Source organism: Alligator mississippiensis, chromosome 1 (assembly GCF_030867095.1).
Source record: "Alligator mississippiensis isolate rAllMis1 chromosome 1, rAllMis1, whole genome shotgun sequence".
Taxonomy (NCBI): domain Eukaryota; kingdom Metazoa; phylum Chordata; order Crocodylia; family Alligatoridae; genus Alligator; species Alligator mississippiensis.
The window spans coordinates 443151907-443176347 of NC_081824.1; the positions used below are offsets into that span (position 1 = coordinate 443151907).

The following is a 24441-nucleotide window of genomic DNA, read 5'->3' on the forward strand; positions in this document are numbered from 1 at the left end:
TGTCCTGATCTTATAACATTTTTCAAAAAATGGGAACTGCAGTTGCTATGAAGTAAGACAAGCCAATAAATCAGAATTATCAACCAGTATGTATACTCTTTAAAACCAAATTTTGGAAAAGCAATTTCCTTGAAACTTTTATCTTTTTGTACCTTTAGTCCAACTATAAGGGGTTTTTTTTACTATTATTCCAGCAGAAAACACCACTGTTTGCGTTTCCTTTCAATGAACATAAGCAACTTAAGAAAGTTTTCCCAGATGTGAAGTCTCGTAATCTTACTCTTATAAATTCAGCTTCATCTTCTTTGACTGACTCTCCGCCATAACACACTGGCATTTGTAGCTTCAAGAGTACAAACTGAATTACTGTTATTAACAACAGAGGCTCATCTAGTAGTCCCCAGATATTTTGAGCTACTGTACTATCTTCATAATGTTCTGTGCAACGTATGTTTTCTATTAAGAAAGGCAGAGTTAAATATACACTTAGCGAATGTGTCTTATTCTTAGGTGTATGGAATTTATCTAGCATTAGTAATGTATTATTTTAACAACTTAGATGTTCTGCTTTGTATACTTGAAAGTAGAGCTTCTGTAGTGGAAGAAGCAAAAAATAATCTGCGTGAAAGCTAAATCATATTACCCTTTGGTGTCATCTTTTAAACTCTTTGCTATATAATATTAGGAGTCAACTGTACTGTAGCTAGTAGGAGCAAATTACAGTGGGAGTGTGGTCATGGAAGAGCAAGGGACAAGAAAAATTACTGGCTTCTTTTTAAGTCCTCCATAAAAGAGTTACATGCAAACCAACAGCCTAACCTCCTATGAAGCTTAATGTTTTTAAAGACCTTGTCACATGGGACACTTAGTATGCATTAATCTATGCAGCATTAAAAATTAGAAAGTCTGCTGAGCAGTCACACAGTAATGTTTACTATGTGCACGTTTGAGGTCAGCTTGTTGATTGTCAGCCCCAGGCCCCACACTGCACAGGAGACTTGAACCAGCTCCAGTGCAGTGCCAGGTAAGGGACCAACAATCAGCCAACCGCTGGTCCCAACCCCAGGATCCTCTGTCACTGCAAGCAGCTGTCTTTCAACTTGATCTTGGGGGAGACTGACAAGTAAAAGATCTAGGATCCTTCCTCCAGACGTGTGGCTTTCCTCATTCAGCCTGGAGGCTTGGTACATCAGAGCGAGCTCTGGCTGATTTCATGGTTGGGCAAGGACCACAAATTGCTCGTGTGATCTCTATAGAGCAATCCATTGGTAGATGAACATGTATTACTTAACGTGATCTGGTACTCCTCGCACAAGAAATCATAACCTTGCTATGATATGAGCACGCTTAGCGTGTTTTACTACTTGAAGGCACAGTCGCTCATGTTTTAAGTGCATTTAACACATTCTAAGTATAACGTGAGACATGGCCCAAAAGGAACAAGGTTCTAAAAAGACACAACTATATGAATAACATATGTACGTAACAATCAATTGCCATTGCAAAGAGAACAATTATACTAAATCTCTAACTTGGGCATTAACTCACTACTTGAACTGTACATAAATTTGGGACCAAATTGTGACCAGCTGTGTGGGTGTACCAGAGAGGGAAAAGGTATGTAGAATGTCCCCCACCCTTCTTTCCCCAACAGAGCCATAGGTAACAGGTAACTCCCATGTAAATTAAAAGAAGATTAGTAGTAAGGTACAAAATGGGCACTGCGCTACACTAAATCCTGATTTAGTTACAGCCACACAATAATTGTTATTTCAATGTCTCAGTTGATCTGAATTCAAAATGAATGATTGTGAGAAAGGGATAGGCAAAAGGGAAAGAAAAAGCTGAAAGATCAGAGCCATTGCTTTCCTAGAAATTCAAGAAGATGATGTTTCTATCAGCAACTTACCTTTTAAAAGACATTTACAGTCTGAAGACCATGACTGCTGCTGCAGCTAGAGCAATGGGGGAAGTGACACCTGGATAGGGGGCTGGAGGCAAAAATTAACTTGTTGCAGGCCACATGCAGCCTACAGGTCACCAGCTGCACAGCCCTGAGAGAAAAGCACTGAAAGAATATCATGCCTGAATTTGGTTTGCTAAACCAATAAATCAATTTAATACATAAGTGAAATACTGACTACAGAAATACTTTCAGTTTCTGTTCTGCAGAAAAGCTTTTGCCATACAGAAATTGCACTGGTTCTAGATCAGCAACTGGGCAGGGAGATTATTTTTTACGTGACTAGTGCAAAGTTGAGAAACCGACTAGGTACTGAAAAAGCAGAAAAGATGCATTTTATTCATAGATTAGAAAAGGAAATACATTTTTAAAAGGATGAGATCTACTAATTCAAAATCCTAAGGGACATAATGCTAAATTTTCAAAGATATTTAAGCACTTAGGCTACATACAGGCATTCAGGAAGCCAGCAGCAGAAGGGTTCTATCTTTTGAGCTTTACTCTAAGTATCCCACTTAGGTATGAAGGAAGCAGAACACACTTTGGCTCAGAGGAGGGAAAAATATGGCTTGTGGGCCAGATCCGACCCATGGGAGGCATCCAAAAATTGATTTGATCAGGCCCGCAGCTGCCCCTACAGTGCTCTGCATGAGGCCAAGCCTTGCCTACAGCAGCCAGCACTGTGCTCCTGCCCACACCCACCCATCCTACCCTAGCTAGCGCACACAGCTTCCCAACAGGGCTGCTCCCAGTACAGCTGTAGCTGCTTGGGTACTTCTCGGCTCCTCCTCCTCCTGGCCCCACTGTGGTACTCTGGGTCGGGAGGGGAAGTTGCAGCCAGGCGGCTCCTGCCCAGCACATGAGGCTCTACCTCTGGACAGCTGAGTTGGAAGGCAGCAGGGATTTGGAGCTGGAGCCCTACACAGAGACTCATAACAGGCTGCGCAACTTGCACACACTATCCCCTGCACTCTCCAGCATTAGATCAGAGTGATATAAGACAGACCCTAACCCAGGTGTGGGCAATTGAAAAATGTCCAGCACACCTACAGCCTAGGGAATGACCTGCTGGGTGGCACAGAGGTGGAAAGGGATCTTGGAGTCCTAGTGGACTCCAAGATGAACATGAGCCGGCAGTGTGACGAAGCCATCAGAAAAGCCAATGGCACTTTATCGTGCATCAGCAGATGCATGACAAATAGGTCCAGGGAGGTGATACTTCCCCTCTATAGGGCGTTGGTCAGACCGCAGTTGGAGTACTGCGTGCAATTCTGGGTGCCACACTTCAAGAAGGATGCGGATAAACTGGAGAGGGTACAGAGAAGGGCAACTCGTATGGTCAAGGGCCTGCAGACCAAGCCCTACGAGGAGAGACTAGAGAAACTGGACCTTTTCAGCCTCCGCAAGAGAAGGTTGAGAGGCGACCTTGTGGCTGCCTATAAGTTCATCACGGGGGCACAGAAGGGAATAGGTGAGGATTTATTCACCAAGGCGCCCCCGGGGGTTACAAGAAACAATGGCCACTTGCTAGCAGAGAGCAGATTTAGACTAGACATTAGGAAGAACTTCTTCACAGTTCGAGTGGCCAAGGTCTGGAACGGGCTCCCAAGGGAGGTGGTGCTCTCCCCTACCCTGGGGGTCTTCAAGAGGAGGTTAGACGAGTATCTAGCTGGGGTCATCTAGACCCAGCACTCTTTCCTGCTTATGCAGGGGGTCGGACTTGATGATCTATTGAGGTCCCTTCCAACCCTAACATCTATGAATCTATGAATCTATGAATTACGGCTGGCAGGCCACTTAATGAGTTTTGGTGAGCTGTCGAGGGCGGCACACAAAATCTTTCAGAAAATATCATTTTAACCCATTACAGATTAAAAAAAACACACCATATACTAAAAATCACACTTCTACTACAACATTTTATTTTTATTTCAAAAAATATATTTGTGATTTTTTTTTTTTAGTAGTGTATATAGAGATGATTATATAATAGCTCAAAATAAAGTCTTACTCTTGTATATTGTGTGTTGTTGTGTGTTGGAGGTGTGGAGGGGTGGTGGGAGAGGTGAGGGGGGGGATGGGTGTGTGCATGTATTGGGGGTGCTGCCCACATGCTAGGTCCTGGAAGCCAGCTAGTGGGGTGGGGGGGGAAGACCAGAGTGCTGGCGTAACAGAGCTCACCTGGGCAGTGCAGTGCATATGCAGTTCACACCCCCTCATCTGGCCCACAGCTGGCCCTGTGAGCAACTCCTGGCATACTTCCACCCACACCCACCTGGGAAGCTCCTGCTCCTGTACATGGGGCTCCCACTTCAGCTCCCAGCTGCCTTCCACCCACTCAGCTGCCTGCAGGTGGCTGCTCATCATGCTCAGTGGCCGAGTGGGTGGAAGGTGGCCAGGAGCTGGATCTGGAACCCCATGCTCTGGGGCAGGAGCCTCCGGCTACAGGTTCCCTTCCATCTGGCCGGCCAATGAGGTGCCTGGAGTGCATCTCCATGACCATCACCACTTCTGCATGCTACCTGCTGCCACAAACAGCCCAGCAGGGGCAAGATGAGGAGGAGCCACTGGAGCGGGAGGGCCAACCAGTATCCAGACGGGTGCAGCAGCAGCAGAAGCAGCAGTGCAAGGAAGCTGAGCACACTGGCCAGGGCTGGGATCCTGCCATCTGCATGTGTGTGGTGGGAGTGTGCCACAGGCTGCCCAGGCAGGAGGTAAGCGGGGTGCCACAATGCTCCATGGGATTTCAGGAGAATGCGACCTACCATGAGATGTGGTACAGATGTTCATTACTGGCACTCTAACCTACAACTTTGAAGTCTGATACCACATCCATCCAGGGATATCTTGAAGCGGGTTCCACCATTTTCACGGCACTCTATGCACCCCAATTGTCTGTTCAGTTATGGCTGTAGAGCACTTTCTGAACACTTACCATGCTATAACTTCTGTACCTGACCTTAAAGATCCAGTGGTATTTTCAAATTTATCTACATACATCAAGTGCCTGGAGTCTCATCAATATTTGTTTCATGAGAGCAAAGTCCCATTCTTTAGATAAATTTTGATATTTTTCAGATGTGCCTTTTTTTCAAGTGTTATTGGTCCAAGAAATACATAAGAGGTAAGGATGTTTTGCGGTATCTTTTATTGGCCCAAACACAAAGTTTAGAGCACTGTTGGACCAGCTTTTGGATAAAAAGTGCCCTTCTTCAAACTCACCCCATGCCTTGGATCAGATCCAAGCTACAGGGCTCTTTGGTGAGCTGGACCCATAGCTTGGGATATGGGATGTTTAATATCCCTGCAGTACAGGATACTTCTATAAATAAGGAATAAATTCTATCTGTTTTGAGATTGTCACTGCTTTTTGGACAGGGTTTGAACGTTTAAGAAAAGGGGGCTACTTCTTTCATTGAAATTTGGGAATTAATACTAACCACATTCATAAGGCTGAATTAAAATTACAATGCTAGCATATGTAGCATATGTTACAGAACTCTCAACTTCAAACACATAATTCAGATGACTGGAGGAGATAGTTGCTATTCTAGTAAATGATAATCACACACACACACACACACACACACACACACACATATTGTGTGGGCCGGGGGCGAGCCGGGCCCGTCTTTGCGCACGTGGGCTGTGGCCAGCAGCCCGGGCACGCGGGGCCAGAGAAGACCGGGGGCGAGCTAGAATTAGTCACGGAGGCATAATGGTTGATTTAAAGATTATTTACTTACACCCAAGATGGTCACGGTGTAGGCTGGACAGTTTCCAGGTGCAGCTCCGCTTAAATCCTTGTTGGAGGACTACGACAAATTCGGTTCTTTGGCCCCGGAGTTGTTAAGGCTCCACGGGTTCGGTAATTTCTTTCCCACGGAGTTGTTGAAGCTCCGTGGGTTCGGTTCAGCTCTCTGGCCCCGGAGTTGTTAAAGCTCCGTGGGTTCGAATCTTTAGTATACAGGAAAGGGATACGTCTAGGATTGCACTCGGCGATGGGGAGAGGCCAGAGGCTGTTTAGACCTCTGTTGCCTTCTTAAGAAATGCGTTGGGTCCGTAAGGATCCACAGCGCTTAGAGATCTTCACACAGCACGAAGTCTCCTCCTCCTGGTGAGTTCTCTAATTCCTCCTCTTGGTGTTCGTGGAGTCCTCCAACTTGGGCGGAAACCACTCAAGCTCTTTATACAGCTAGCAAGCCAATCGCTAGCCGCTATGTTTGCATGTATTAGAATCGGCCAATAATGTGGCACGAATCTTCATACAAATGGCGGGAACTCCTTTGCACCGTGCATTTCTGAGATGCAAAAGAAATGCACCATGCAAAGAAAGCTACAAATTGGTGGGAAATTCTCCGTTGCACCAGGGTTCTCTTCTGCAGCAGAGAACTCCACCGTGCAAGGAAGCTGCAATTTAGCGGGAACATAATTTAGCAGAGCCGAAGCACACACAAACAAAAAATCACAACTTTGCGTTGTGACACACACACACACACACACACACACAGAATGTAAGTAGATAGCTCTCTCAATCTCAGTACAGGTATAGATAGACAGATCTATCTATCTATCTATCTATCTATCTTCTGCATGGCTTGAATCTGAGTAGTGCTGCTAACAGCAGTTTGAGGTTCCAAGGTCCAGCCCCATGACCTTGCAAGGGTGAACAGGAATAAGGATTCAGGAAACATTTAATATTTACATTTTGTATAAACCCAGTTTTTCCTGAAGAAGAGAACATTTTTCTACAGAATTGACCTTTTGCTTGAACAATCTTCTACTCTTGCTATAAAGTCATTTTGGACAAACTTAAGGCTATGGTTTGCTAGTTCAACATGGTAGCTATACTAAGGACTTAGAACTTATTCTACCTAGCGGTTCAATCTGCAGAAGGTTTGTGGGGTGGGGAATTGGGTCCATGAGAATAATTGATTATTTTATCAAACACCTGTCTGGTGCCAGATGGAGAATTGGTTTTGAAATTGAAGGCTGTCAATAATAGATATCCAACTACCCACAACTAAGGTAACTAACAGTTATAGTCCGGTCCAATCAAAAAGGCATGAGAAATATTACTTTATCTTTTGTATATGTCCTGGAAAGAAGTGTGAGGGAAGGAAGAGGATAGAAAAAAAAGAGACAGGAATTACGCCCAACTTTGAAAGAAGTTATTCACTAATAACAACAGGAATCTAACAGAGGGGGATTTTAAGGCACTACAGCTTTCTTCCAGATGCAAATTAGTCAATCAAAAGCCCAAAATTATGTGTGATGAGCAAAATTTGTTAATCATATGTGATGTTCAGGGATCCATGGTTTTCTCTGATAAAAAAAAATCCTCAATTTTTGGATAAGAAAAAGTAACCCAAAATCCACATTTTTCCATTATCAAAATGAAACACCAGTAATATATATTAATATAGATTATACTAATACAATATATAAGCAGTGCTTCATTTTGTTCATAGAAATATGTGGATTTTGGGTTACTTTTTTTGATCCAAAAATTGGGGATTTTTTTTTTTAAATCAGAGAAAACTAGGATCCCTGGTAATGTTCCTGTCAAGCCTTGGGCAAAACAGGAACACTGCCCAAGACATGAGATTGTTTCTTTTGGGCAAGGCTAATCATCTTCCTAATAACTGGGAAGAGCACTATCAGGGAAACTGACTGACAGGCAGAGCAGGTCTACTATCTATAGACACACAAGACTGTTCTTCCAAGATTGCAATGAAGGATGTCAAATGGTAGATGCCATACTCACTTTTCTGATACCCATTCTCTGGACTGAAACAGGAAGATTACTTCAGGAAGACGGTCATCTTCTTAACATTCACCAAATGTGGGAATGGAGAATTTACAACTACAGGTAGATCTGCCAATAAATGACACGGATAACACATGGAAGGATACTGGATAGATATCGTTTGAACTGTGCACTGAACTGTGATCACTGCAGCATGTCTGCATGCATGAGATCAGAATTCTTTAATTGGATTTTTGTTTCTCCTCTGTCACTTTTGCTTAAGGTCATCTTCATTTTTGTTAACATTTCCTCCCAGATGAGACCTGGCACCTACCACTCATTGCTGGCCCAGGACAAGGATCTGGTTTTCCCCTCATACCAAGTATCTGCATTTGTCCTGAATCAATGAAACTCCAGAAATTGTACCACCCTCTGCATTTGGTTCAGCTTTTTCTTTGTATGGAACCGTGGATCCGAAAAAATGTCCAGAAAGAGATAAGATTCTTACCAAGATACTGACAAGAGATTTTGTGAGTATTTGTCAGATCAAATATTAATAATAAAACTGGAAAAAGAAAAAAAAATGTTATCTGGGAAATACAAGGATCGTCTGAGAATGGTGAAATGGGAATGCTTTGACGAGAAGCCTCCTTTAGGAATTCACACAAACATTTCAGACATGGCTCTGCTCTTTTTTACCCCAGAATTTCTGAGGCTAGAAATAGAGTATTACAAAGTGTTCTTCATCCTAATCTTAAGAAGATGGATGACTTCATTCTTGTTGTAGCCTTTCCATAGTTTACAGAGACTGGAAATCAGACAAAGCTGTTACTGAAATTCTTGTATAGTTCCATAGGGTACCCCACTCCCCCCCGCCTGGAAAATGTCAAGTAACCTCATTTAATCAAAGCTTTATGTGAGACCCTTTTGCTTACAGACTGGAAGAGCCTGGTACCAATCAGGGTAGAGGATCTTACCTCTAGATAGGACTGAGTGCCCTGCACATAGCTCTGAGGCAGCAAAAGGTCAGCTACTGACCCTACGCTTATTCTAGCAGCCACTTACACACAGACATTTTCTCCTGTTGTACTTCATGGAGTACTTCAACTTGCAGTATGACCTGTATTCCTTCCTACAATGCCTGGAAGGACTAGGATCATAAGCTGTTTTTTCAGGTGATTCTAAATAGCTCCAGTTTTCTATGAAGTTTGCCATTTTAAATCATTATGATAACTGAGAACAAAAAAAATGAGTTTGATTCCCATATCCCCCCATTCCAGAGAGAACCCAGAGGTCACACAATATTTAAACTGAAAGCGGTCATATTTATACTATTGCTCTCCCACATTAGTACTGCTTGTGAGAGCATTTAAGGGAACTTAACATGTCAGAGAACAGTTCCCTCCTCGCCCCCCCCATGCCAGTAATGACTATTCTCGGAGCTAATAAAGGAATTAGGTAGCAGCTACATCAACTTGGCTGCCTACAAAAAGGCCTATATAATGATGAAGCCCCTATTTTAGGCAGGGGCAGTAAGCTTCTTGCTCCCCTACAAAAGAACAAGGCAAAACTGGGTGGCTCCTTACAGACTCATTCAGAGAGGCATGAGCTTTCATACACTAGAGACTTTGTCAGATGTTATGAATGGACTTGCAGAGAGCAGGGATACTAAATGGGAGAATACCTCTCTCTTCAGTAGTGATGTAAGGATACATTTAAATTGGTGCTCAGCAAGGAACATTCTGATAAGATTGATGTCAGGAAGAGAGTAGAATAAAATACATCAACCAATCAATCATGGATGAATAGGCCTTTTACTGCCTTCCAGTTCTTCCACACCTCCCCTTCCATTGCTATGAAGCAACCTGCATGAGAGAGAAGGCAGCAAAAACTGTGGCAGCCTGCAAAGAAGATAGGAATAATAACCTGGACTTTAAGGTATGGTGATTTGAAACAGTATTTGAGAATGCTTAGTCTGTTATTTAGACAGACTTCCTTGTAGACAAGGAAATATCCATTTACCTATTAGCACTTTCCAGATTGCAGGAGACATAGGGCTCCAGCAGATGTTAATTTAGTTGTGCGATTAATTTTATCCTGAATATCAAAATCTCACATCCTACCATGGCAGGATACCAGATTTCTGGGAGCTTGGATAAAATTCATCAGATTCTATTTGCATGACTGGCAGCATGTGGGAAGCTCAGCATTAGGGACCCAGCCCCCATGACAGGCTCTGCAGGCACCCCAAAATTTAAAAGACATGACTGAAGCTGGCTGCATGTGAACTGAGGCACAGGCAGCTGGAAGGTCAGGGATCCTGACAGGTCCATGGAAAATAGGGCTGGAAGTGACCTCACAAGGTTGTCATTCCTAACTAAATCAAAGCTGACTAAACCATCCCAGCCATGTGTCTGTCCAACCTGCTCTTCAAAAATTTCCAAGGATAGAGAGTCCACAACTTCTCTATTGTCACAGTGAGAAAGTTCTGAGTCTCCAACCTAAATTTCCTCTGCTACAGCATAAAGCCGTTGCTTTTAGACCTGTCCCCTATTGCCACAGAGAAAAAGCTATCTCCATCATTTCTCCAAATACCCTTTAGGTGTCTGAAGACTCTTATAAAATCTCCCTTTGGTCTTCTCTTCTCCAAACTAAATAACCCTTGTTGTTTCAGCCTTTCTTCTTAAGAAATATCATATAACAAGATTATAATATTGCAGGCTGGTATCATAAAGCTAATGTAATTAAAAAATAATAATAAATCACTGCTTCCAATAATCAGAAGTAAATCAGGAATCAACTGCAACTGAACAATTTCTTTCCTATTAAACTGAGGAAAAACTACCAATAACTTATGGGAAAAAATGTTATATTCAACCTATTGAATCATTTATAATGCAGGGAAAACTTGGGAGGTTTTGTTTTGTTTTGTTTTGTTTTGGGGGGGGGTTGTTTTGTTTTTTATATATGTAACCCTGGGCGTGACACTACATGCGCCCTCACCTGAATAATGGGATCCTGGGGTACCCGGTAGCCAGTAGCCCTGCCCAGCCCCCCTGGGAAGCTGCTCCAGTGCCCCTGAGCAGAGAGCCTCCCCTTACAATCAAGCACCCTCGCAGACAGTTCTCAAACTATTTACAAGATTTAATTATTTACAACATAGCAAATAATCATTAAATAAGCACGTGGATATACTGACTAATAAACCCTCAAGAACTTATTTACACAGTCTCTCACTTGCACATGGTAAACTGGGGATCCCATGTGCACTGCCCCTGGCGGGGTATCTCAGGGAGCGGGACTGTCTGTGTCCCTGCACGTGGTCTGTGGACGCTCCCTGACACTGGTGTCCGTCTCCATGCTCCCGGGGTCTCCGGGCAGCAAGCAGCAGCTCCTCTGCAGTTCCTGCAAGACAGCCTTCCCCTGCCTTTGCCCCTTTCCCTGGTTCCGCTGTAAGCAGTGCCTGGGCTGCAGGCTATAGCAACCCTCCTGCCCCACACAGCCTCACAGCCCCGGCAAATGCAGCCCCTCCCTGGGTTTTGCCTGCCCCTGGGGCCCCTCACCCCTCAGGGAAACTAGGGCAGACTCCGGCAGTCCCCACCCCGGCTCTGCTGTGCTCCCCCAGCTACACCGGCTGCAGTCAGGTCTCTTCAGACTTGGGTTCTCCACACCAGCAGTCCCTGCCTGCTCCTGCCACGCAGCTTCTCCACTCTGCTCCTGCAGGCCTCTCTCAGGGGCTCTCCGAGGGACCACTGCGCTGAGACACTCAATCCGGTCTCCAGCCTGTCCCTCATCCCCCTCTCTCTCGTTCCCCCGTGGGAAAAACTGCTCCCCCTTTTATCCAAGCCTCTCCTCCAATCCCAGCTCAGGGCCCTTCCCAGGCTTTTGCTAATGGCGCTCTTTCAAACTGTGCTGGGATTACATCACCCCTCCCACTTCCAACAGGGCTGCTTCCAAAACAGCTTCACTTGCCCTCAGAGCCTACAGTGTCCCCTCCGGGACAAACTCTCTCTCTCTCTCTCTGCCAGGCAGCCCTTCCCATTCTGTTCAGGTGGGCTCATTTTTTAAAGGCTGCTACATATATATACACTGAACATGCCATTTTCCCTCATTTCTTTAGCCTCTGTTTGTATTCAGTTGTATACTATGACTATATTTTGAATTATTATAAATAAAAGTTTAGAAATACAAATATAATTGAAAAAGCAATGGAGAGGTTGTGGAATCTCTGTTCTTGGAGGTTTTTAGGACCCAGCTAGACAAAGCCTTGGCTTGGATGTTACAGTTGGGGACGGTCCTAGCTGACCTCCTAAGGTCCCTTCCAACCCTAATTTTCTATGATTCTATGAATACAGGTTATGTAAGTAAATAATGTGGTCTTTGGAAGTGGATGCCACAGTACTGGCTGGATAGATGACATCTTCTATATTATTTTGGCACGTGTCTCTCTATTCAATGAGTCAGAAGACATGGTCTTATATGTTGGGATTTCAACAGGAGAACAAAAGCACACTAATTTTAAATATATGTTACAACAGAACTAGGAAAGTCAAGAAAGCTATTGACTGCAAGGGACAAGGGTTTAGTACAAGTTTAAACACAGCCCTTCAGAAAAGCAGTTAAGTTGCACAGACTCAATATCGAAAAAGGGTGTGAAGCTTTCGGAAGTTAGCAGGCACAGGTAGCCATTGGAAGAGTAAAGGATAAGCAGAGGTCATCTAAATGGGAGTCAAGCTGGTTTCATGGTTGATGCACGTGCACAGTGCCCCCTTTGTCCCCTTACACGTGCCCAGTGAGAATCTAGAGGAATCTGTTCCCAACACGTCAGCACCAAAAGTTTATGGCTCCTGGAGTTTGCTTCAGGTGATAAAGGATTAACTATTAGCTTCCAATCAGTAACAGATTTCTCTTGACTGAACTCAGTCACCTGCAAAAAGCATGTTAATATTCACTAGTCTAGTAAATTATACGTGATCCATAAATAAGGGAAGCTAAACTTTAAATCATCAGAAGTAAGGTGCATGAAATGCTCACAGTGGCTTAAGAGTCAAAAAGAAAATTTCAGACTGCAAAAGAAGGAAGCTTGGGCTGAACCCATCTGGGACATAAGATAACATGAAGGATCACTGAGAGGAGGGCAGAAAAGTACAGACTGCTTTTACAGACACCATTGCAGATGTGCAGCAACATTACTGAAGTACTGTGATAATTAGATGATGATTATAGTAGACTCACCTTTTAAGATATCCTTTCTCTCTCCCCCCACCCTCTCTTCTTTCCGTCTCCCACAAAGAAACACAGGCAAACTAAACTGGTCACTGATGGAAATTGCCTCCAGCCTTAAAGAGAGGAAAAGCCAAGCCGGGGTAACAGATGAGCCCTCACCACTCCCCCATTGTTGCAGTTATATTATTACTGATATATCTGGAAAAAAGACCAAAGAAGGTTGCAAGCACAGTTCTTTCTGTCATATCAAGTCCTTATTAGTAAATGACAATATGTGGTGGTCCAGTGCTCCAATACCCGTCCCATTCAGTTGTGCACGCTATTACCCAAGGCAGATCTCAGGCACTGAGATCCCCAGTTTCGTAATCTCAAGAACAGAAGATTGAGCACATACTTCAGTGTGCTCAGTGAAAGGAAGCAGGAACTGGCCAGTATTGCCAAAGTCTTAGCTGTATTCTCACACTAAAATGTAATGTACCTCATCTCATTATTTGTTCTGAGGATAGTCATTACTGGTATCAGGACAGTGGGGTGGACAGGGGGGAAGGAGGGAACTGTCCTCTGACACGTTAAGTTCCTTTGAATGCTTGTTTGACCAGGGAAATGAAACTCTTTTGGCCTCTCTTGGTTGCATTCAGACCATGGGACTCTTCCCAGGCCAAATCCAGGCCTGTCTATGGTGGCTGGATGAGCAACAACAGTGTCAACTGCTGTGGGCACCTGAGCCACTTTGTTGGCTCAGAAAGCCATAGAAGTTGACACTACTGCATCTTGCCCTGCTCCACCAAAACAAATCTCCAATGGGCCTCCTTATCTAAAATTTGGGGACACACCCCACCTTGAAATTCCCAGCTCCTTCAGCAGCCCCATAGGCAGACAATATGGCTCCATGGACTGTTTGACATCCGTGGTCTTGACCCTATGGAGGGTGAAAGAGGAAAAGTGAAAATATTTTAACTGATTAATTTTAAACACACACACTGGTCACCAGCCTTAAAGGTTGCCAACTGGTGCTCTATGGCCATGTTCTATAATCCCTGGAGAAAAGGATACTATATGGGGATACCATTCTTATTACAAAACTGCAGCTAATGTGGTGTTATTATAGCATTTTTACTGTTTTGAAAACAAGAAGCAGAAAAGCATTTTTAAAGTTATCCCGTTAGGTGAGGGATTGTAGTGTTACAAATATTAAAAACACAGTTTACCTAAAATAATCCTCTTATGAGATACAAGGCCTTTTAAAAATGCTGCTGGCTTTATTATAACATTTTTTTTTTGAAGATGAACCAGGATTTAACCTGACTATGTTATTCTGTATGAAAAAGACTTGGAAGGAAGCAAACTATATCAATAGCCAGAAATGTGCTGTAGGAACAAGGGTGCCCCACTGAGAAGTGCTGAACTGCAACAGCTGCTGTGTTTACTGCAGTCAATTTATTCCAACTAGAACATGTCACAGCAAGACATCTTTCTCCATATCATAGGCTGTAAACACAGCAGCTGGTAACATGTTTATATTTTGGAAGTATGAAACAGTTAAAAAATGGTGATTGTACTACTTTACTATGAGAACTGCATTTGAACTTTCTCCTCTTATCTTGAGGGGTTTCCTCATTAAAAATTCCAGATTCACAGAGGTGGAGTTTGCTTCAGGAAATTAAGTTCTCTTCCCACCATCCTTCTTTTCCATTCTGTATCGTCCTGCACTGTCTGCTGTTTTTACAGACATCAATATAATTAATTTATTCTCAGGACATTTTCTGATATCCTGGCAATACAAAGACTACTCCTGATCAAAATAACAGCAATAGTAAGTGTGGGGATCATATCAGAGAGAGCACTTTGCTCTCAGTGGCATTTTAAAAAAAAGGTACGTTTTGCTAGTGGAACAGGTATACCACCTGTTTACTTACATAAATTGGAAGTAGTTAACCAAGTTTTCACCAGGTTTAAAAACTTGTCCTGGAGCTACACAGGAACTGTATTTTGGAGCATACAGAACTCTGAATAACTTTGTACAAAACATGATAACAAACCTTTTCAGCTTTTCAAAAGAAAAAAAACCTTCCCTGTTCATAATGCTTATTCACAGCTCAGGTTTCCTTACAGAATGCTGCCCTATGAATTAAGGGTACACTTTCCCAAGGAGCATCATCCGTGTCGTTTCTCTTTTAGTGGTGCATTTGGGGTTTTTATTATTCTATTTTTTCCAACTGTTTGGCAAGATAAAATTAACTTTGCTAATGATCACTCCAAATAAAACCTCACTCCTATCGTTTATTAATTTTTTATTTTATGTTTGTATTATTCAGATTCTAAGTGTTAGATTCTGCACAAAAACAGAAATTCAGCAAGCTGGCAAAGCAAAAAGGCTGCCTGCAGGGGTAGATGTAACTAGTGCTGGCTGCTTGCCTAACAACTCCAAAGGAAACCATAGAAAGACAGAGAAGACCATGCAGTGACACAGGGTTAAGTGTGCTCTGCCAAGGATTTTAGGGCACGAGGATCATTAGTCTATACTGACAATCTTTTGTTCTCATCTTCAATGAACTCTTTTTCTCACTTATTTGCTCGCTTCATCATGCTACTGTTCTCTGCCAACTTGCAACCCACTAACAACAGTAAATAACATGAAAATATTACCACTTTTTCCACGTTGAAGTTCAGTATTTTGCTCTTTGAAATTTAGGAACACCAACCTTGGCTTCTTAAATTCAAGGAAGAAGACATGATAGAGCACACAAAAACAGTTGACCTTATAATTTATTGTATTAATTTAGCATCAAATAAAGCACGTGCTCTTTAATAACATTTCCTCTACTAAGAGTGTAGAAATTCCACCTCAAAACTATAATAGGACCCCAGTTACTTAACAAGATCACTATAATGCTAAAGCCTTACAAAAATTCAGAGAATATCCACTAGTAATTCTTTTCCCATCAGCCCACCCATTTACTTTGGAATCCCTAACTTTAATATTTTTTACTGTTCTTAGAGCTTTACTGAGGCTGAATAACAGTTTCTAAGTATTCTCAAAAAGAAAAACCAAGCACAGAACGAGGATTTCTAATCGGAGTTTTTAACTAAGTCTCATTAGCTCTGGAAGGAGTTATACTTATTGCATGGTTAATTTGTTAATCATGAAATAAACCGTAATATGCCACATGTTCAGCTGATTTATGATGCCATAAAATGGAAAACAAAGTATGGAATATCTTTGTGGATGGTTTGTATGGCACTAATTTAAGCATGCAGCATGTTGGGCATTTTCCTGCAACCCCACCCACATACAGTCCATTTTAAAGCGCCAGGGCATGGGGAGTCAATAGGCTCCTCTCATGCCCAGCAGGCTACCTGGTTGTTCTACAGCTCCACACTGCATGCCTCTTTCCTATTTCTGTAATGATGTCAGTACAGTAATTTGGCATAGTTAGGATAATTGGGCTTAGAATGTGGGAACAGGAGTGCATATTCAAAAATAAGCACTTTGTCATAGGTATGACAATAAATGTTGTTAAGTTTCTTTCCCCTGTTACCTCCAATACAAGTGAAAAGGGAACCTTAACTTAGCATCTTAAACTGCTTGCTGAAATAATCTACAGAACATGCTGTAGTGACTAACCTGTTGTGTACTGATGCCTTACATCAAAGGTGTGCCACAAATTAGCCCCACACTCTCCCCAAGTCCCACTCGGATCCCTTCCCCCTTAACAGATCTGCTGCTCAGCTTTCTCCTCCTTGCTCTGTACTCCCTGACCAAGCCACTCCTCTGCTTTCTACTTCCTGCTCTGTGCTCTCTGCCTCATCTGATGCTCTGATTTCTGCTCCCTGGCCTATTTGCTTTCTGTCCAAATCTGCTGCATGCCAAGTACAGAAGCTGCCTACGCCACTTGTGGCCCCCACGCCACAGGTTGGCCACCCATACCCGACATTCTACAACACTATTCATCTAAAGCTCGTGTTTAGCAATATATTCTAAAGGGCTCCTCTGCACTAATTGGTGCAGCTCTGTCTGGCTCCATTTTCTGTTGTACTTTATTTCTTATTATCTAACTGGTGGGGGTGGGGGGGGGGGGGAAGCAACTCCCCACTACCACTCTCTACCACTCTCCAAATTCTACTCAGATTCCGGTTGCATGTTTTCATGATAAGACTCTGCATTTAATTAGAAAGTGAACAGACCACACAGAGAAAGAGCTGATCTTTACTTATTCCTATCATTTGCAACCCACACTTTTAAAACATCACAGTAGCACTAGAAACCATGCAAACCAATAAGTACAAAGTTAAAGACAGTAAGTTAGGCTCTTCAGATACCCAAGTCAACTACTTGGGCAATTTTCATTGTGGCTAGGAATTAAATTATGCTATGTTTTATTTTTGGCCAAAAACATTAGTTGCCATATTATGTTGTATTATTATACTCATACATAGGGACCTACTTAAAACTGCAGTTTGGCAATCTTCATGGAAGCTAAGAAAAATGGCAGGTTTCCATGATTACCAAAAAAAAAAAAAAAGTGTTTCCCATGATTTTGTATAGAATCACCTGGAAAAAAAAGTTTACAAGACTACAAAGAAAGCATGGAAACCCCTGCAGAGCACATGGTTTGAGAAAAAGCTAACGAGAGGCTGAACTAATGATGTAGACTCAACGAAGGTGCCAGTCTGCAAAGTGAAATGGTTTCGGTACCATCTTTTAAAATGTAATGCTGCAGTCTGAAGATGATGAGTGAAAAGAAATCTAAGAAAGTTAAATACATTTCAGATCAGGATTATGTAAGGCAGTTCTCTGTAGGAACCCTGCATGCAGATGTTGATAAACTGTTTTGTTCACCGCACAATGTGATTCTGGATGTGTCAAAAGAAAACAGTGCTGATCGGCATTTAGAGTCCGAATCACATGTAAACGGCTGCAGCAGAGTCTGAATGTCAGAACAAGAAACAAGCAACTATGTTCTCAGTCTTTAAAAGAACCACTGAAAGCAGTCTGACAAGAAGAGAGGCTACATTTGTACTAGTGGAGGTATTCCCTGTTGTCAAAATTCCTCTGGAGAAAATTGATAACCCTAAATTAGAGGACTACTTGAACAAACACGTGCCATGTGCAAACAAGATTATCTACCAGGAGTAATTGCTTTGCATGTTCAACCTACAAAATCTGCACTGGCAGAATATGAATCAATTAATAAATCAATCTCAATTGTAGCAGACAAAGCAACAAATGCCAATATAACCATGTTCTGCGCGTTTTATTTGCACCCGAGAGCTGGACAGACTATGACCTGCCTGTATTTCAGAACCAGTTCATCGCGCATCTGTCAATGTTTCTACCATGGCACAAGGTGTAGTGAAGGTTGTTGTGACATCTGGTGCACACGTTCTCCTGCTGTAGTTGGGTTTTTCCTTTTTAAAAAAAGCATTCAAACATTGGCGAGGCCATAAGCTTTGATACAGGGAATCTATCACCAATCAAAGCAGGGACTGTGACTGTGTCACTTCCACCAGAGCCACTGATTACAACAAGGTGCAATTTGCGGTTCATTATCATACAAAAAATATGAAGTACTACCAGGAATTTGTTTGCAAGGACCTTAAAGTCATATCAGGCACACAGTGTATGCTTAAACTACATGATCTCTTAAGACAGGGCAACATTGAAGGTCAAATTAAATTTGTGGCTGATAATGTGATCCAGTTCATGGTGTTTCTAACATGGCTTGAAAGTCAGCAGGTTTTCATCCACCAAGTACACAACACACTGATGGATTTGATAAATTGGGTTGAAGACATGGCATCACAACAACTTTCAAACTGTCAATGTGAAAACCAGCAGAGATGAGAGCTGTTCCAGGCAATAGCTGCAAAGTTGAATCAGTATTACAAGTACAATCAATCACTACTGCTGTGGTTTAAACAACCAGCTGCCACCTTTTTTAGTGCTGTTCCCATTTTTTACCCCAATCAGGTGCGTTTTCTGAGTTTGGACCCTCAGCTACTAAAAATCAATCCCTGGATGGCAGAAAGAGCATGTCAGGGAATGTGCTGCTTACATTAACTTTGTCAAAGTACCTTGACTGTGACTGCATTTTGGGAGTCTGTTTCTGATAAGTTTCCACATCTCTACAACTTGGCAAAATGCTGCTTTACCATTCCAACCAATTCAGTGGACACAGACTGTGCAATCTCAGTCTATGGACAAGTGTTCACATCACAGACACAAAGAATGTCAGCTGCAACTGCCAGTGGATGCTGCATGCTAGCATTTAACAACTAACATGATTTTTTTCTATCAAGCTTAGCATTAGTTAGCATCATTAAACTTCTTGTAGAAAAATAATAATAATAAAATTGTAATGATACTGGTTACAATTCATATTCTGTATAAATGTATATTCATACAATATTGTACTTTAGATTTAAATGTAATACTTAAATCTGTAACAATGTAGTAATGTATTTGATATTTCTGCAGACTGCTATTTATTATGCTGCAGTTTTTGCCTGTCAGCCAATCAGAAGCAAGGGGAAGAGCCACCAGGGCCCCAGAGCAGCAAGGGGGCTCCCAGCAAAAAGTCCACAAAAATCAGCTCCATGTGCTGCGGGCAGCCCACACAATCTGTCTCACTGCTTTTTAGGTAGGTCCCAGTGATAGACACAGACAGCCTTTCATATATTAGAAGGGGTTTAATTTTCCTTAAGAAAAAAAACATATAGTTATTTTAATCTATATGCCCATTAAATTTGTTCAATGATTCAGGAAGAAAATTCTCCTCTCAGATCCACAAGAAAAACTATCCCAATATTTACAAAATCATAGATGTTGAAAAGGAAAATGACTGTTATATTTCCTAGTGCATTTCCGTGCAAATATTTCTTCCTGTAATAAGCATATTTCCTAGTCTTTACCTGCTTTAGCTTTAAAAGTCTAAGAATATTAACTCTTTCCCCAATTCTGCTGATACAACTGTTCCACAAACTTAGTACACTATCAAGGGTTTACCCTGCCTCTTATAAAAATTGCTTCTAATTATAGCTCCATACTAAATAATTCCTCACCCTTCTCAAAATTCTCCCTTCAAAAATCTGAAGATTTATGTAATGTCTTCCAAGGTGCTTACCCAAATTCAAGATTTGTATCTCCTAAGAGTCAATGCCTTCAAATTTCTGATCTTTTGCCACTGTTAGATCTGCCACCATGCTTCTGGTGAACTAGTGCACAGGACTGAAAGCAATATTCTAGGTGTGGCAGAACCAGAAGAACTATCACCTTGTCTCCTTGTAACAGAAAGGCTCTGTGTGCTTAACTTCGTTGTTCTCACATATATAGCAGTACTTCGGCCCCTTTGCATGTAGATTACCGAGGTCTTCAACTATATAACATACACATATACCCACACATGCACATACATATAGCACACTTGTTTCTTAATACAGGATATTACAAGCCTCCTCTAAAGTACGCAGCATTGTTCAGTATTCTGCGAGACTACTGTCTATGCCAAAGTACAGTGATCAATAGGGGTGTGCAAAGCTTCGGATCATGATCCGGATTTGGATTCGGAGAGGATTCAGATGATTTGGAGGCCGAATCTATGAATCCAAATCGAATCACTAGAAGCTTTAGGCTTTCTGAATCAATTCGGAGCTTCTGAACAGATTGGGAAGATTCAGAAAAGATTTGGCGATTCAGCCATAGGGTATAATGGGGAAATCAATGAAATATCTATAACTTTGTTGTTTTTTTGGCTAATTCAGTTTTAATGCAGTTTTCACCTCCCTGTGCCTTAACACACACACACACACACACACACAGTCACCTATGTCATGAGTTTTGCTTGTCAGCAGTTTGAGGTGCAGTTTCCCAGAAACCCCTGCACCTATCTCCTTGAAGCTTGGCAAACTTCATGCCATCAGCAGCAGCTACCACCCCTGCAAGTTTCATCTGAATCAGCCAAAAAACAACAAAATTATAGATATCTCATTGATTTCCCATTGTACCCTATGGCCGAATTGCTGAATCTTTTCCAAATTGATTCGGCAGAATCAAATCAGAAAAGTGATTCAGATCTCCAAATCGAATCAGATGAATCTGAAATCAGCCGAATCCAAATCGTATAGCTGCCTATTCACACAGGCCTAGTGATCAATATCCTTTTATCAAAATCAGGTTAGACAAATACTTGGCCAGGATGGTCTATTCAGGAATGATCCTGTCTTAAGCTGGGGACTAAACAAGATGACTTCATGAGGTTCCTCCCAGCCCTCCTTCCCTATCATTCTGTATCATAACTAAGCAACAATATTGTGACAATTTAGAAAACTTTCAACAATACGTGATGTCACTTGTATCCTATACTGTGACTCCGCAAATTATATCAGATATCTTAATTTCCAAATTCAAACAATTATTTAAAAAATCCAAACAGTTAAAAATCAGGACTCTTAGCACAAGAAACATCAGTATAAGAGACTGTATCCTCTGGAAAACTTCATTTTTTCTAATCGCTATTTCCCCTTTTCTCTTTTCCACAGAACCAGCTGTCACAATATTTTGCCACGTCTTTGATTAAGTATGGATATTTTTCTGTAGTTTCACCATCTCTTAATTCTTAGAAGTCTCTCCCTCCCTCAGGTCTTCTGTCTGTAGACAATTCTTCCCATCATCTGTTCCCCCCTCCATCCTTATTGGTCTTCTACCTGCCATAGAATCTCTCTTTCACTGCCTGGATATTTAGTCTTCTTAATATCATCCCTCCACTTAAAGCATCTCCATGCTTCCTCTCATTCCAGAGGGGTCCATAGCCCCTAGATCCTGCTTTCTCTGGCTCCTCCAAACTTTTTTTCTGAAACTTGGTTTATCAGGTCTCTTACTGAGGTGAGGGGAGGTAAAAGTTGAAAGTGAAACAACTTGCACTCCCCACCCTACTGGCACACGAGTGTGCTACTGTGGATCTCAGACTGGGAACTGCCATAAAGGGCAGGCAGAAAACAAAGCCAGAGCCAGTCAGTGGTTGAAACAGCATAAGAATCTATGCAATTTACTTCCTGCCTGGGAACCTGGGAATTGCCAGAAAACCCATGGAAATTCCCAGATGTCCAGCGCAGTATGAGATATCTATATGCCTGAGCCACAGATTATTAAAAAAACCTCAAAAAAACCCAACAAAAAGTGAGTTTTCAATGTTTGCTCTTAGCTTAAGAGTTATTTTTGTGGAAATTTCAACAAAACATTCACTCAAATCACTATTGAGTAAAAAGCTGGAAAAAAACTTACAGAAATACAGGAATTTATACTTAAAGGCTATTTTATAATGTATATTCATAATCCTAACTTAGCCTTGAATATATGTAAAAGAAAGATTTTTTTTTAAATGTTTCCTCTGAAAAGAAGGACACTGAGTGATGGTCAGTCCCTAACAAAATCAAGCTGCAGATGAACTGCATCTAAAAAGGAGCATCAACAAATCACTGCAAGCTCTCCTGTGTCGGGTAAAGTACAAGGGAACATTAATAGCTACATGCCCAAGATCTTGTCACATATGCTCTCCTGTCAAATTGTATGCCAGATAAAATTAACAGAATTGGTAACAAAGCTACTGGGATGAAGGTCAGATAGATTTTACTGTGCTCTTATGTGTAGGGTAAGAGGGAGGAGAAAGGGGGGAGGGGAAGAAAGGAATGAAGGCAGTTATCAAGGCATTTGTAAGTAGTGAGCTCTTGGAACAACATAAGAGTTGAGGGTCATGGGAAACAGAAGCTTTGCTCACCCTTCTTCCTGGCAAAGGTTTCTGCACTTGGGTAGTGAGCAAACAGTGTTCTGCAAGAACGGAGGAGGAAGGGGGGAGAAAAAACAGGAAAATTAAAAATGCGTATAGTTAACTCATCTAAAAAAATAGTGCAACTCTGCTTTAAAGGAAATGAAACACATTCTGCAAGAAATTCCTTTAAGCCCTTTGCACTTAGACATACAACAGTTGATTTAATTCCTTTGATCAGACAGTAAAGATCAGATTCTCATAAACTTCAATACTGCATATAGGAGTCCGTTATTCTTAAAGACACATGCACAGAAACTGATGTGATCAACGACTATTTATAGCATCATATACTTAGACTCTTTCACATTAGGGAAGTAATACAGCCCTGCTGTAAAGGAGATAGACATATGGTAAACGGGTTCAACAGACAAAATTTGTAGGGGTGTACCAATAAAGATTTTCTTGGCCAATACCGATAGTCAATGATTAACCAATCGTATCAGCTGATGCCGATCTGATAACTGATATTTTAGTAATAGCGCAGGCATTCTAAAGTACTGACATAAATAAATCTTTTTGTTTTTTTTGCATTTATAACACACACACACACACACACACACACACACACACACACACACTTCCCAACTCCTCTGGCCCTCTGAGGAAGGCGGTTATCACCTTATTCCCATGCATGTTGTCCACTCATCCCCGGCTCCTACCCACAGCCCCACTCCCTGCACAGCCCGTGCTGACATCCTGGGCAGGCGAGGTGGACCCTCACACAGACAGTGGTGCTAGATGCACTGGGAGCCCGAGCATGCTGTTCCCTCAGCACCAACAGGCCCCATGCAGCTGAACTTCCATGGCCACCAGGGTAAAACCACTTTTGCAAAGGCCCCCAATGCCCAGTGGAGCAGAACGTCCTTCGTGCAGACCCTCACCCCACCCACACACATCCCAACATCTTGGCAGTAGCCCAAGTGCCCAGGTCCTTACTGCGCATGCAGCATTGTCATGGCAGTGGCAGCAGCAGCAGGAGCTAGTAACAATCCCTTTGTTACTGAGTGCAGCACCCGGTGATCACTCCCTGGTGCCCTCTCACCCTGCTCACTGGTACCTATAGTCTGCTGTGGACTTGAGCCACTGACAGGGAACAGGGACCAGACTATGCTCGCCAGGGCACTCCAGGCATGAGGCCACAATTAATCGGCTACAAAGACCAAAAAAAACAATGGCTAATAACGTCATTTCTCCTTTTATTGGTGCTGATCCAATAGCCAATTGATATATGCACCCCTAAAAATTTGGACATAAATTCTTTGTTAGATGATTAACTGTAGAACTGAGCATTCACCGATGGAAAACTAGTTCATTACTTGTTCTTGATACTGAAACATCCTACATTTGCTCAATATAAACTAGATACATCAGTGCTGTGCAGCTCTTCTTCTCAACCATAAATACCCAAGAGTTATTCAGATACTTCAGTGATCTGAGACATGCAAGTACATAGACCAGTTTCCTTGTTGTGTGTACCAAACTATGTTTAGAAAGTTGTTTCAAGTGAGTCTCGCTGCACTTGAAAACACTTGAATTCTATTACAAAAATATAGATATTTGGTACAGAAAAAAATATCAAGAAGATGGCATTTTAATTGTCAAATGCCAGCTCTAACTTATTTCAGTTACTATTTAATAAAACTATTCATTAAAAATGAGGGGAAAAACCTAAAATGTTG

At 42.1% G+C, this 24441-nt stretch overlaps 1 protein-coding gene across 6 annotated transcripts in view; it reads right to left on the bottom strand.

Moving 5' to 3' along the window:
* The window catches only part of ARHGAP42 (Rho GTPase activating protein 42), a 338856-nt gene that overhangs the window by 274249 nt on the left and 40166 nt on the right, over nucleotides 1–24441 (bottom strand). Inside the window, exon 1 of one of the 6 annotated variants that reach the window (XM_019482042.2) lies at nucleotides 13777–13795. The exons of the other annotated variants lie outside the window; for them this stretch is intronic. The gene's annotated coding sequence lies outside the window, so the exon portion shown is untranslated. Of the gene's footprint in view, nucleotides 1–13776; nucleotides 13796–24441 lie in introns of those variants that run through there. 6 annotated transcript variants of the gene reach the window in all.